This window comes from Oryza sativa, chromosome 10, assembly GCF_034140825.1.
Source record: "Oryza sativa Japonica Group chromosome 10, ASM3414082v1".
In the NCBI taxonomy this organism is placed as follows: domain Eukaryota; kingdom Viridiplantae; phylum Streptophyta; class Magnoliopsida; order Poales; family Poaceae; genus Oryza; species Oryza sativa.
Genome location: NC_089044.1, coordinates 13430467 through 13443527, shown reverse-complemented (window position 1 = coordinate 13443527; position 13061 = coordinate 13430467). Strand labels below are relative to the sequence as shown.

Genomic DNA, 13061 nt, shown 5'->3' with positions numbered 1-13061 from the left:
AATAGCGCGACGTTGTTGCCGCGGACGGCGCAGATCATCTGGGCGCATCGGACGGACGGCCGAGATGGCGCCAGATCGAGAGGCCCGGGGCACGTTTCGTCGCGGGCAAGAAGCCTCTCCTCTGCTGCTTTTTGTTTGTGTACGACTGTACGTACGTGTAGACGTGGCCTGACAGGTGGGGCATAGGGGTAGTTTGGGACAGACAATGGGAGGGACTCCCCTCTCTTGCTTTGAGATTGGTGATTTGGGGGGCCGGCTCTCGATCCATGGTGTCGTACTTACGTGGTCGCCGCGCCAATTCTTGTAGCGTGATCGCATAGACGTGATTGGTTAATTGGATAATTGTTGGCTAAGTAAATTGTCTTAAGCCAATTTTATGTCTTTCCTTTCTTTACCCTCAAGATTGTCGATTAGTAGCTTAGCACAAATAGATATAGTGCTTGATTAGCTTTTTTTTTTTTTGGAAAAAGTACGAATTACCCCCAACTATCGCGGTCGTCCGAAATAGCCCCTAAACTACAAAACCTGACATTCTTCACCCCAACTATGCAAACCAGATGAAATACCCCCTAACTCGATTCGAAGCGGTTTTTAGCCTACGTGGCACACACGTGGCGATACAATCAGCAAAAAATAAATAAAACCGATGGGGCCCACCTGTCAGCTTTTTTTCTCTCTCCTTCTCTCCCCCCCCCCTCTCTCTATCCGCACAGAGGAGGCGGCTGGCGCCTGGCGGGCAGTGGGCGAGGAGCTAGGCTCGGGCGGGCGGGGGCGGAGGCGGCTGCCGGTGGCGGGCGTGGGCGGAGGCGGCTACGGGCGACGGGCGAGGAGTCGAGGCCGGCGGCGGGTGGGCGGGGGTGGGGGCGAAGGCGGAGGCGGAGGCGGGGCCCACGGTCCTACCTCACCCCCTCTCTCTTTGCCGCTGGGGGCGCGGTGGGCACGGCGGGGAGGGCGGGCGGCGACTGTGGACGCGGCGGGGAGGGTGGGCGGCGACTGCGGACGCGGCGCACGAGTGTCGGTGGCCGCGTCCACAGCGGCGACGCACGAGATGGAGCTACACAAGAGGCGAACGGCAGCTCGTGGTGGCAGAGCCCGCTTGGCAGCGGCGACATCCTGTTGTTCCTTACCGGGCAGGAGGAGATTGAGACGGTGGAGGTGCCCGCCGGCGGCTGCGGGTGCTCGGCAGCAAGGTGGTGGATGGGAGGGGGAACCGGTCGGCAGTGGGAGCGGCGGGGAGGGGGCGTGGCTGGGAGTGTGCTCTAGGCGGCGATAGGAGCGGCGGGGACGAAGCTTTGGTTGGCGGCGAGTGGCCCGCCTCGCCGGAGTTGGCAAGAGGACAGGCAGAGGCGCGGAGCCCAGGAGGAGCGTGGCTGCTGTGCTCCTGGGCGCAGCCGTGCAGAGTTGCGGCATCCGCGTGGGGCGATGGCGCGGCGGCGTGGCATGGCAGGCGGCGATGGTGGCGAGCCCGCCTCCAACACCGGCCGCACGGTCATGCTCCGTCTCTGCCGCCAGCCGTCGAGCGCATGTGCCTCCTCCTCGGCAATCGAGCGCATGCGCGTGAGAGAGAGAGAGAGAGAGAGAGTATGTTGCCGCTGCCGCTCCTACCACCATCAAGCGCTGCGGGTGCTCCGCTAGGAAAAATGCTATAACAGGTCCCCACCAAAGGACAACGACGATGAGGCCGAGGGCATGGATTCATAGGCAAGAGAGGAGGGCACAGAGACAGAGGCCAAGGCCGAGGAGACGGGCCCAGCAGGCGTGGCCACAACGGTGTTGGCAGTAGCCAACGCGAGAGATGCCATCAAGGAGGAAACACGAGAGATGCTAGGATGGTCGAGGCATAGGAGGCTGAAGCTAGGCCAAGCATCGGAAGACAAAGAGGAGGTGTCAGCGGAAGTGGAGTTGGCGGATAAAGCATTGCGGGAGGCCCCACATGTGCTCCATGATAGGGTTAGCCATTAGTGCTTCCTTCTCGGCGGTGATGAAGAGGGCCCACCACAACTATTATTTTTTAGCACAAGCCTAGAGTATGACAAGTGGGCCAAGTGGTTTATCATTAGCTTGATTTGTTTAGCACGAGCACGGTGATAGGTTGTCTACCTCAATTGAAGTTCATATGAATTTTCAAACTTTTAAATATTTCAAACATAGGTGGTGTCTTTTGAGGCACCCATGAAAATAATTTACACAGTCAACTTGTTAAGTTGTCTACCAGTGCAAACACTTTTTGCGGGAGGTGTCTTAAGACATTTGCCCATGTAGATCGTGTAGACATATTAAATGGACCCATAGTTGTAAGTTCTAAGTACAAGAGTAGTGGAGTACACAGTCCAAAATTGCCAACGCCATCGCTGTTGCCGACGTCTTCTCCTCCATCTCATACATATGTGCTGCAACAAGGGGTCGTATCCATCCAGGTGAGCTCTTGACTCGTCTGATCTCCCACCTACATGCCTTCCATCCAAGTGAGACGCCCAACCATGGATATTGAATGTATTGCTAGTTCGAGATGCAGACTCGATTGCTTGCTTGGGTGATGGAAGTTGTTTGTTGTCTTGCCCATTTGCTTGTTGCCTAGGGTTTAGGGTTCAAGCTGGCTGCATGCATATGGATCTACTTCTTTAGGGTCCAAGCTAACTGCGCATACATATCTACAAGTTTAGGGTTCAGGGTTCAGAGTTCAAAGTTAATTTACACTGGCTCGGTTGCTTGCTTGGGTGATGAAAGTTGTTTGTTGTCTTGCTCATTTGCTTGCTGGCTATGGCTTAGGGTTCAAGCTGGCTGCATACGTATAGATCTACCTGTTTAGGGTCCAAGCTGATTGCGCATACATATCTACTAATTTAGGGTTTGGGGTTCAAGCTAATTGCATGAGAGATATGGTTTTTATTATAGATGTATGCAAGTAGTTGATTACTCCCTCCGTTCCGAATTGATCATGTACCAAAATCAAGGAAAGCCAATAACTCTCTCATATAAAATATACTCTAGTAACAAAATTGATGCATGCACCATCCCTCCTAGTTCCTAGCCAATAACAAATCAAGACATTATATGTTGGTTGTAAAGAGTTATGTGTATGGATGCATGCACCAATGTCCATTTACTCTAATACACTAATAATGATTAGATTTAGGGAGTGGATACTAACATGATGATCATTTGGGAATAACCTAAAAAAATTATATGATGATCAATTGGGGAATGGAGGGAATATGTTGTCAAATTATCACGTAATTATGGGTCAATGCCATCATAAGGTCGGTTTAGTAGGATTAGTGCGTACACAATCGACTAAAACATCTTGAGATGTCGTTGAGCTGGAATTGTGCTATTTCTTGACAACTTAGAGTAGGTTTAGGGTTTGTTAGCTTGACTATTTTCTCATTCTTTCTTAGCTCGTTATTACAGAATTGCTGCTCCTATACTAAGTCACCAACCCGGTATCTTACTTCACGAAGGCCAAATTCTTGATTTTTGCCCGGGCTTGAATCGAGCTCCGGCAAGGGTGAAATTGGGGTCACAAGGCACATAGAAACTTAATGGCGGCATCAAGGCGTAGAATAGGAGACAATGGTGGCTTGGCAACGTGAGGCAGAGAGCAAGTTATATGGTAGCGGCTAGGTTTGCTACGAGCACGACCAACAAGGGTTACTCGGACTATTTAAAGGTGAGCATGGCGCTTCTCTACAACGAACATAGGTGGTGACACAAGTTGCCGCAGCGAACAAAAACCATTGCCAAAATCATTCGGGGAGGCAAAAATAAACCTTTTCTAATAGTTGAGGAGAGTGATTTTGCGCTAGAGGGAGAAAATTAGACTCCGCCATAATTGAGCTAGGTCAATAAAGACTATTTATGACATGTAAATGGTACTAGCAGTCCTTCAACTTGTAAAGAGATTTCACCTAGATCCACGAACTTGCAAAGCGTGCAACGAGGCCCCTAAACATCGTTTATTGTATCGTCCTAGCCCAAAGTCTCATATGAATATGGTTTTACCTATGTGTTATGCCACGTGGATGATAACATGGCAAAATTCCCTTTTGTCCCATTTTTTCTCGCCTTCTTTTTTCTTCTTCCTCCACCGCTAGATGTGCCGACTGCGGCCGCAGGTAACGGTAGCATCGGTGGCAGGCCGGAGGAATCCTTAATGAAACAAGCAATGCAGAGAGAAGGAGGCAGCGAGAGTGATGGCGCCGACCACCAAAGGCAGAGGGGCCTGTGGAGCGGAGGAGGGGGCTGAGTTAGTGGAGGAGTTCAAGTTTGGAGAACATGGGTGCTAACGGAGGCCTGTACGAGTGCGATCCGTTAGGCAACGCTGTGAGAAATCCATAGCGACGACAACTGTGCCAACTGGTCGGCAGAGAGAGAGAGTCAACTGTTGTTGCCAATGCTGCCTCTTGCCGAATAGAGGAAGAAGGAAAAAAAGGGAGGGAGAAGGTAGAAAAAAATAACTAACAAAAAAAATAGAAATGTGGCCTGCCATGTAGGCAAGATCATATAGAAACGAGGCTCATATGGAGGGAAAATGGAAGAATCAGCAAAGAAAGAAAATCAAATGTGGAGAGCCTCATATGGAGGGCGATTTTCTGCCAAGCGTGACCATCATCATCATGGATGGTGGTCGCAGAGCAGGTAAAATCTCTTGTTCGTATACATCATCATCGGCCATGAATCTGTTTGAGCAGAGAGCACAAGATCAAGAACACAGAGCGTGCAGCACTGCAGCAGCAGAGAGCAACCATGAATCTGTTTGAGGAAGAAGAAGATTCGAACGAAACAAGAACCAATCTCGAACAAAGAAACGCACAATGCTAGAACTATGCACTTACTTGTTCATTCATCTGACGGCGGTGATTCGTTCTGCGTAGCAGCTGCGCCCCACGGACGGACCAGATCGTTCGCCTCTGTTTTTGTACCTGTGACACCGGGGGACATCGGGACACGTGCCATTCTCGAATTGGCTGGATTTTGGACCAGAATGATACACGCTCTATCCAAAAGTCTAAGACATTTTTTTTTCCTCAAGACCAATGAGTATAGATGGCCAAATGGGCCGCCCGGGCTGGAATGACACAGGCACGACCAGGCCTGGGCCGAGGTTAGTTGAACCGGCACGGCCCGACCAACACGCCGGCCCGTGCCGTGTCTGCCCACGGGCTGCACGCACGGCCCAAGCACGGCCCAATAAGTCTCGGGTCGTGCCAGGCCGGCCTGAAGGCACGATAGCCCATCGTGCTTCTCTATAGAATAAGTTTATTTTCCTCACTCAACTGTTTGGACTGTGCCTTATATGGCTGGAATAAGTATATTATGTATCCCTATACTCTTTGGACCGTGTCTTATATGGTTAATTTAAGTCTTTTTTTTGGTCCCTCAACTATTTTTATTCGATTGTGTAGTGCCAGGCCAGTCCACCGTGCCAAGGCATCGGCCCAGGCATGACCCAACTATCGGGCCGGGCCAGCACAGGCCCGACACCAGTCGTGCCATGCCGTGCTTGAGCCGGGCCAAATGGCCGTGCCATGGGTCAGGCCATCAGGCCTCGGACCATATGGCTATCTATACCAATGATTAATTCATTCATTCATCATATGACAAAACCAATGAATATGCAACCAATAAATAGTACAATAACTTATTGGGCTCCACTAAAAAAATTAATTTAGCACATAGTGACTACAAATAGGATTTAGACTTTTGGAAAAAGGGAAAAGTCTAGTTTACACCCTCAAACTCTTATGCTTGTCGAAAATACACCCCCGAACTACAAAAACCGGATATAATACACCCTCGAACTATCAATACCGGACACTTAACCCCCCCCCTGGGTTGTTTTTACTGTGGTTTTTGCCACGTTGGATGCCCCTCTCTCTCTCTCCTTCACCCTGCCCTATTCGTTCTTCTCTCCCTCGTGACCATTGGCGGCGGCGGCGGCGGTGTGGAGCTGTGAGGGAGACGGTAGCAGCGTGGAGATGCGAGGGCAGCGACGGCGGTGTGCAGCTGCGAGGGCGGCGGCTGCGGTGGCGGCGTGGAGCTACAAGGGCGGCGGCTGCAGCGTCGGCATAGAGCTACGAGGGCGGCGGCAGCGGCGTGGAGATGCGAGGGCGGCGGTGGCGACGGCGGCATGGAGCTATGAGGGCGGCGACTGCGGCGTCGGCATAGAGCTGCGAGTGCGGTGGCTGCGGCTGTGGTGTGGAGCTGCGAGGGCGGCGGCGCTTGGAGCCGCCTGCGCCGTATTCGGGCTCGCAGCCGCCTGTGGCAGGCTCGGCGACGGAAGGGCGTGGAGCTCTGGGCGTTGGGGGGGTGGGGGTGGCTCCACAAATGAGCTCGCCGACAACTATGGCATTGGCGTCCGCGAGCTCGTCGTCGCCCGCATGGGCGCACCACTTCCACCGCCAGATCTGGAATGTGGTTGCTGTCCGCGAGCTTTGCCGTCGCCCGACTGCCCTGCTCGAGCTCCTCCGCCACCGCTCTCCTCGTCGAGTTTGGGGATGTTAGCTCGGGGATGACCTAGGAGGAATAAGGATAGAGAGAGAAAGAGGAAGGAGAGAAAGGGGATGAGAGATGGAGGAAGAAGAGGTGACTCCCCTTATTTTTATTTTGGCAAATTTTTACTACAGGATACTACGAGTTCATGGTTTTAGCCGTGGGACACTGCCTAAAGTCATTTTTAGGGGAAAACACTCCATAAACATGGTAATTTGCTAATAGACACCACGCTAATTAGAATAATGATTTCCGGTTGAGGAGGAGAGAGAAATTGCGTGAAATATCAAAAATGCCCTTGGACACACATGTCAGCTCTCCATCTCTCTTCTCTCTTTCTCCCTCCTTTCTCTCTTCTCCCGGTCACGGTTTGCTCGCCGAGGCGGTGGCGGCAACGCCCTGAGTGCACGCGGCCTGCTCAGCGGCCACATCCCCCCAGCGCCACACCGGCGGACGGGACGTCATCGTCGATGACGACGACGCTGGCGCTGTCCCAGCTGTCCAAGAAGTTGGTGAAGGGGAAGAGCGGCAGGACATGCTCCCGGAGCACCTCGTCGTCCCCGACAGGGCGTTCGCAGTCACCGACCAGCCAGCATGCGTCCTTGAGAGCCACCAGGACGACGTGCTCGACCTCACCGTTACCGGGAATTTTGTGTGGAATTTTGTATTGCTGCACACACCGCTCAAGTGCTTGGTGTCCGTCCGCGTCAGTGTCACTCATGCCTTCGAGGAGAGCGACCCGTCGTCTTCCTCGCGGACGGTGTTCACCATTGCAGCGACCTCTCTCGTGGTGGGCGGTGGCGAGGAGGCGTCGATGCATCTCATGGTGACATGCTGAAGATGCACCATCCGCTGCTCGCTGGTGACGGCGTCGCCGGCGCCGACGGAGGAGAGCATCGCGCGGTCGAACACCTAGACCGTCCACTCCTCCCGGATGACGGCCGTCACCCACCGCGCCAGCTCGGCGCCGTCCGCCGCCGTGGCCTTCCCCGTGAGCAGCTCCAGCAGTAGCACGTCGTACACGCGCACGTCGGTGCGGAGGACAGCGGCGCCAGAGGATGGAGCCGCCACCGACGGCGGCGTAGTGATGCCGTACTCGCTGATGCAGGGCTCCATGGTGCCCGTGAAGAGGATGTTGGAGGCCTTGAGATTGCCGTGGACGATGGCGCCGCCGCAGAACGAGGAGGCCTCGTCCTCCTCGTAGGAGGATGAGAACGACAAGTTTTCGTTCACGTCGTCGGCGTCGCCGCCGCCGCCGCCGCACAGGGTGTTGTGCATGAACGCCATGCCGTCGGCGACCTTGGCGGCGATGTGGAGGCGCGCCGGCTAGTCCAGGGAAACCACGAAGATGACGTGCTCGACCTCACCGTGACTGGGAGAAGAGAGGAGGGAGAAAGAGAGGAAGAGAGATGAGAGCTGATATGTGGACCCAAGGGCATTTTCGACATTTCACGTAATTTCTCTCTCTTTAACCGGAAATTATTATTTTAATCGGCACGGTGTCTATTGGCAAATTACCATATTTATAGAGTGTTTTCCCCCAAAAATAACTTTGGGCAGTGGTCCCAAGGCTAAAACCACGAACTCGTAGTGTCTTCTAGTAAAATTTGCCTTTTATTTATATTTGCTGACTGGACCGTCACATCAGCGCTAGATAGGTGAAAATCAGGCTGAAAACCACTAGAGGGGATAAAATGAATGGTATTGAAAGTTCAGGGGGTGTCAAATACCCGGTTTTGAAGTTCGAGGGTGTATTTTAGACGAAGCAAAGAGTTGGAGGATGTAAAATGAACTTATCCCTTTGAAAAAACCAAAAAATAAAAGAGTTCTTAGACTTTCAGATAGAGGGAGTACTATAAATAAAATTTAAGAATCTCTATACACGTTTTACAAGTTCGTGGACTTAGCGAAATCACTTTACAATTTACCCTTTTAGGAAATTAAGAAATAAACCAAAACTGATAAAATTTTTCTATCCATGGGCCGTAACAAAATATCTGGGCTCGTACATTCTGTCCGCCTTGATCTCCGGCGAGTCGCCGCTGGTCGGTCTATCGGAGGCGCCGAGTCCTATCGCGCGCCGCCGTCTCTGACCTCACACGCCGCTCCCAGCGACGGTGAGGCTCCTCCCCAACGGCGGAGCCATCCCCATCAAGTCTCGCCGGCCAATCCCCCCCTTCGATCGTAGTCACCACCACCGGCGCAGCCTCGTCGCCCTCAACTCCGGCCACCGCCTCTGCTACCTCGCCGTCGGCTGCCTCCTGCTCCTGAGATAGTGCATCTCCGACCTTCCGTGACTTACTTCCGCTAGTTGTGATTCCAATCAGATGCCAGCAATGGCCCCGTTAGCCACAAAGGGGGTAATTCAGGTTTTTTTTTTTAGTTCGGGGATGTTAGCTCGGGGATGACCTGACCTGGGAGGAATAAGGATAGAGAGAGAGAAAGAGGAAGGAGAGAAAGGGGATAAGAGATGGAGGAAGAAGTGGTGACTCTCCTTATTTTTATTTTGGCAAATTTTGCTACAGGACACTACGAGTTCGTAGTTTTAGCCGTGGGATACTGCCCAAAGTCACTTTTGGGGAAAAACACTCCATAAACGTGGTAATTTGCCAATGGACACCGCGCCGATTAGAATAATGATTTCCGGGTGAGGAGAGAGAAATCACGTGAAATGTCAAAAATGCCCTTGGACCCACATGTCAGCTCTCATCTCTCTTTCTCCCTCCTTTCTCTTTCTCCCTCCTTTCTCTCTTTTTTCCCGTAAAATGGACGAGGGTGTATTTTAGACGAAGCTTGGAGGTTGTAAAATGGGCTTATCTCTTTGGAAAAACCAAAAAAATGAAAGAGTTCTTAAACTTTCGGATAGAGTGAGTACTATAAATAAAATTTAAGAATCTCTATACACGTTTTACAAGTTCGTGGACTTAGCGAAATCACTTTACAATTTACCCTTTTAGGAAATTAAGAAATAAACCAAAACTGACAAAAATTTCTGTCCATGGGCCGTAACAAAAAATCTGGGCTCGTACATTCTGTCCGCCTTGTTCTCTAGCGAGTCGCCGCCGGTCGGTCTGTCGGACGCGCCGAGTCCTATCGCGCGCCGCCGTCTCCGACCTCACATGCCGCTCCCGGTGACGGTGAGGCTCCTCCCCAACGGCGGAGCCATCCCCATCAAGTCTCGCCGGCCAATCCCCCCTTGGATCGTAGTCACCACCGCCGACGCTGCCTCTTCGCCCTCAACTCCGGCCACCGCCTCTGCTACTCAATGTCCATGTTGCTTACAGTTTCAGCGACATTCTGGTTTTTGCTGCACAGTTGCATTTGTACTTCGATTCTTAGTAGAAACTAGAAAGCACATGCGCATTAATCAGGAAGAAATAGAAGCTTTCAGAGTTTTGAAAAAAATAGGAGTACAAGTTTTCTTAATTACAAGAAATAGATGTCAGTCATGGCCAGTTATTTATAGATAGGAATAATTTAGCTTCTTTGTTCTCGGTTGATGGTTGCGATACAGGAGAACACTGCCCAGTTGGATTTATCACCACTGGTATGCTCAGTTCTGTAACTCTGTGTGTTCGTGGGAGTAGGAGCTGTGTATCACGGAGTAATTCCGCCGCGCGTGATGCACCGTTGCGGTGGTTGTTGTTCAGTCCTTCAGAAAGAAAAGACAGGTAAATCCTTTGTATCTAGGAACAAATGCAGTTACAGATAATGCTCTGCAACCAAGTGTCCATGTTTACTCAGTTTTTGAGTCATATAAGACTACGTTTGCACAGGAATTCTGCTGTGCTAAATGGTTGCATTGGCACCTGTTTATTTCTTCTGAGAAAGCACATACTCAGGAATCAATGTAACTTTGCATTTAGGAAATAAGTTTTCTTAACAAGAAGTTTTAGAAATGGATCAGCTATATCATAATTAGAGGCTCCATGTCTTAGTACACCAATCCAGTGTTATGTCTTAGTTTTTAAATAACAAACATGATCAGATAAGTGATACAATAAGGCATTTCTGCACATAAAACATTCTACATGAAACAACAGTTTTGATTTCAATATTCTCTTGTTAAATAAGTTCATCCTTTGAACCGTCATTGCAGCCTTGGTTCATTAGCATTTTGTCATAACCATTGGGACACCAAACTCATATAGGACATGCCAAAAAAAAAAACCATGTTGAGAACAAAAAACGCAAACAAAAAATCTTCATATTCTAAAGAATGAAATGACTTGATGATGGCAACTCAAGCTCACGCTGAGGTTACCACTAAGAGAAGTGAAAACCACAGATCTTCGATGAAAGCAACACATTGGAAAACCTCTGATTCACAACATCCCAAAAGAGAGAAGAAGCAGAGGAAGTGCATGTGCCAAACAGAAGTTGATAACATAATAACTGCACTGATCAGACCATGAGCGGAAACAAGATGTAATACAAAACACTGGAATCAGATTGTAGAAAGCACAAGTGATCCATAAAATGCAAACTAGCAAAAAAAAAAGAGGTAAATCCCTGCCTTAAATAGCATCAAGAATTTTACGTTGCAAAGCTAAATGCACTGCTGACAACTAATGCAGAACAAATGGACTTGTGAACCCATCGGCTCAAAACCATTTTACATAGTCAGATATAAGTGATCATGACTCAGAAATTTTATTATTTCAGACATGTCATAGCATGTTCTCAGAGAACCAAATTAACATCAGGTTCATCGGAATCCGCTAAGGACAATTCATCATAGAATGGTTATGGCACAGAACAAGTGATGAGTGCAAATTTCTATGTTTAGCAGAAAAGTAGAAGACAAAATCTAAAAATCATGCAAAAGGACATCAAGATGTATTTTTCAAATGTGGCACAGAACAAGTGATGAGTGCAAATGTATTTTTCAAATGCAGCATCAACCAAAGAATGACATTTCAAGGGTTATTCAATTCTATTCAGAAAGATACAAAAATGAGTATTCAAACAAAGTGGACATGTACAAATTGATGGGAAATTGAACCCAAAACGCCTCTAGCAATTGAAATAAGTAACTACCCATAGTGGCAACTTAAATATCATATCATTGACCAGAACTATTACTAGATAGATCTTAATATTGTCCTTTTATTTTCTTTCATTTTAATTCCAATGCAGACAATTTGCATACTGATCAAATAAATATGTTTGGTGCTCCAGGGCCATAGAGGCACCTTATCAGAGAGTTAAAATTTTCATGTCATATCTCCAGTAATAACTAAGATGTCATTTTAGGATGGTTGTGAGCAAACCAGTAACGAAAATGCATAGAAGGATCAAGACATGAGAAAGACAAGCTGTAAGGTACCTGTATTCGCTAGATGGTGTAGAGAACTCTCTTTGGCTCTCTATGTAAACAGCTTGTCCCTTTCGATACCTTTGTATTATGCTCAAAAATAAAATTACATACATTAATTGAGTAAAATGAGTTTTGAGTAAACTAGTAACTAAGATATATTTTTTCCTAATTTCTACAGCTAAAAGTATTAAATTCGCCTACAACCAAGAAGACACAATATCAGAGTGAGGATAAATACTTTCACAGGCATACACAAGAATACACAGGGATGATTTGTCAACATCATCCAACTAAGTAATTTTCAAGAAAGAAAAGTGGTGACGAAGTTAAAAGATCAAAGATATAAGGCCTCAGCTATAGTTAGTTTCCTTTCAGAAAAAGTCTCAACCAAATAAGGAACTCAGATAGAGGCATAGATGCATCATTGGCCAAACACTGGTGGGTTCAAGAACAACACATTCAACAGACAAAATTGTAGGTCAGGAATTTCTCAGCATGTTATTGTTATTGACATTTTATTTGTACTTGGCCAACTGCATTTTAGTTTTAATGACAGAAAGTCATTTTATTTTATATATACATAAAAGAAAAACAAAAAAGTATATATTTCTGTCAAGAACAAGCTTCCAAGCCAATCAAACAAACAGCTATAGAGCAGAGTAGTAATAAAGCCAGATATATTCAAGTCAAATTTTAACATGATAATTGCAAAGTATCATATAAGCTAATTCAAGGCCCGAGATATAGTTGCACTTCATTTCACTCCTAGAGTTTCTGTACAACTTTGTTTCATCACTGGCTAATCCACAAGACATTGGGGGGAAATCAAGGCTTCTAGAGGGCAAACAAGTAGAGTTCTCAACAGTTCATTGAGAAGCCAGTTTAGTGCACCCTGTGCAACTGCAATACCTCTCAAGTACAGCAAATTAACATTTGGCAAGAATAGGGTGAAAGTTCAGAATCAAAAGATCAGAATGGACGCAGAGATCAGAGGAACAAGATTTGCATCAATTACCATCGGCCTCGTCCATCCATCAAACAAATACTTTAGCTACTAACCATGCATGGATAACAGATCAAATGAGGTAAGTTCAACACATTTGCATTTGATCTGCAGCAACAGAGCTACAGGAAAAGTCATAGTAAATTGTGCCACAAACCAAGATAATACTTCGTCCGTTTCACAATGTAAGTTATTTTAGCTTTTCCCACATTCATATTGATATTAATGAATCTAGATAGATATATA

The 13061-nt window shown here is 48.2% G+C and overlaps 1 non-coding gene across 1 annotated transcript; it reads right to left on the bottom strand.

Moving 5' to 3' along the window:
• Positions 1 to 11147: 11147 nt before the first annotated feature.
• On the bottom strand, positions 11148 to 11239 carry LOC112936728 (small nucleolar RNA Z165). Its single transcript, XR_003239152.1, has one exon. It is a non-coding gene; the product is annotated as a small nucleolar RNA Z165 (small nucleolar RNA).
• Positions 11240 to 13061: the final 1822 nt, after the last annotated feature.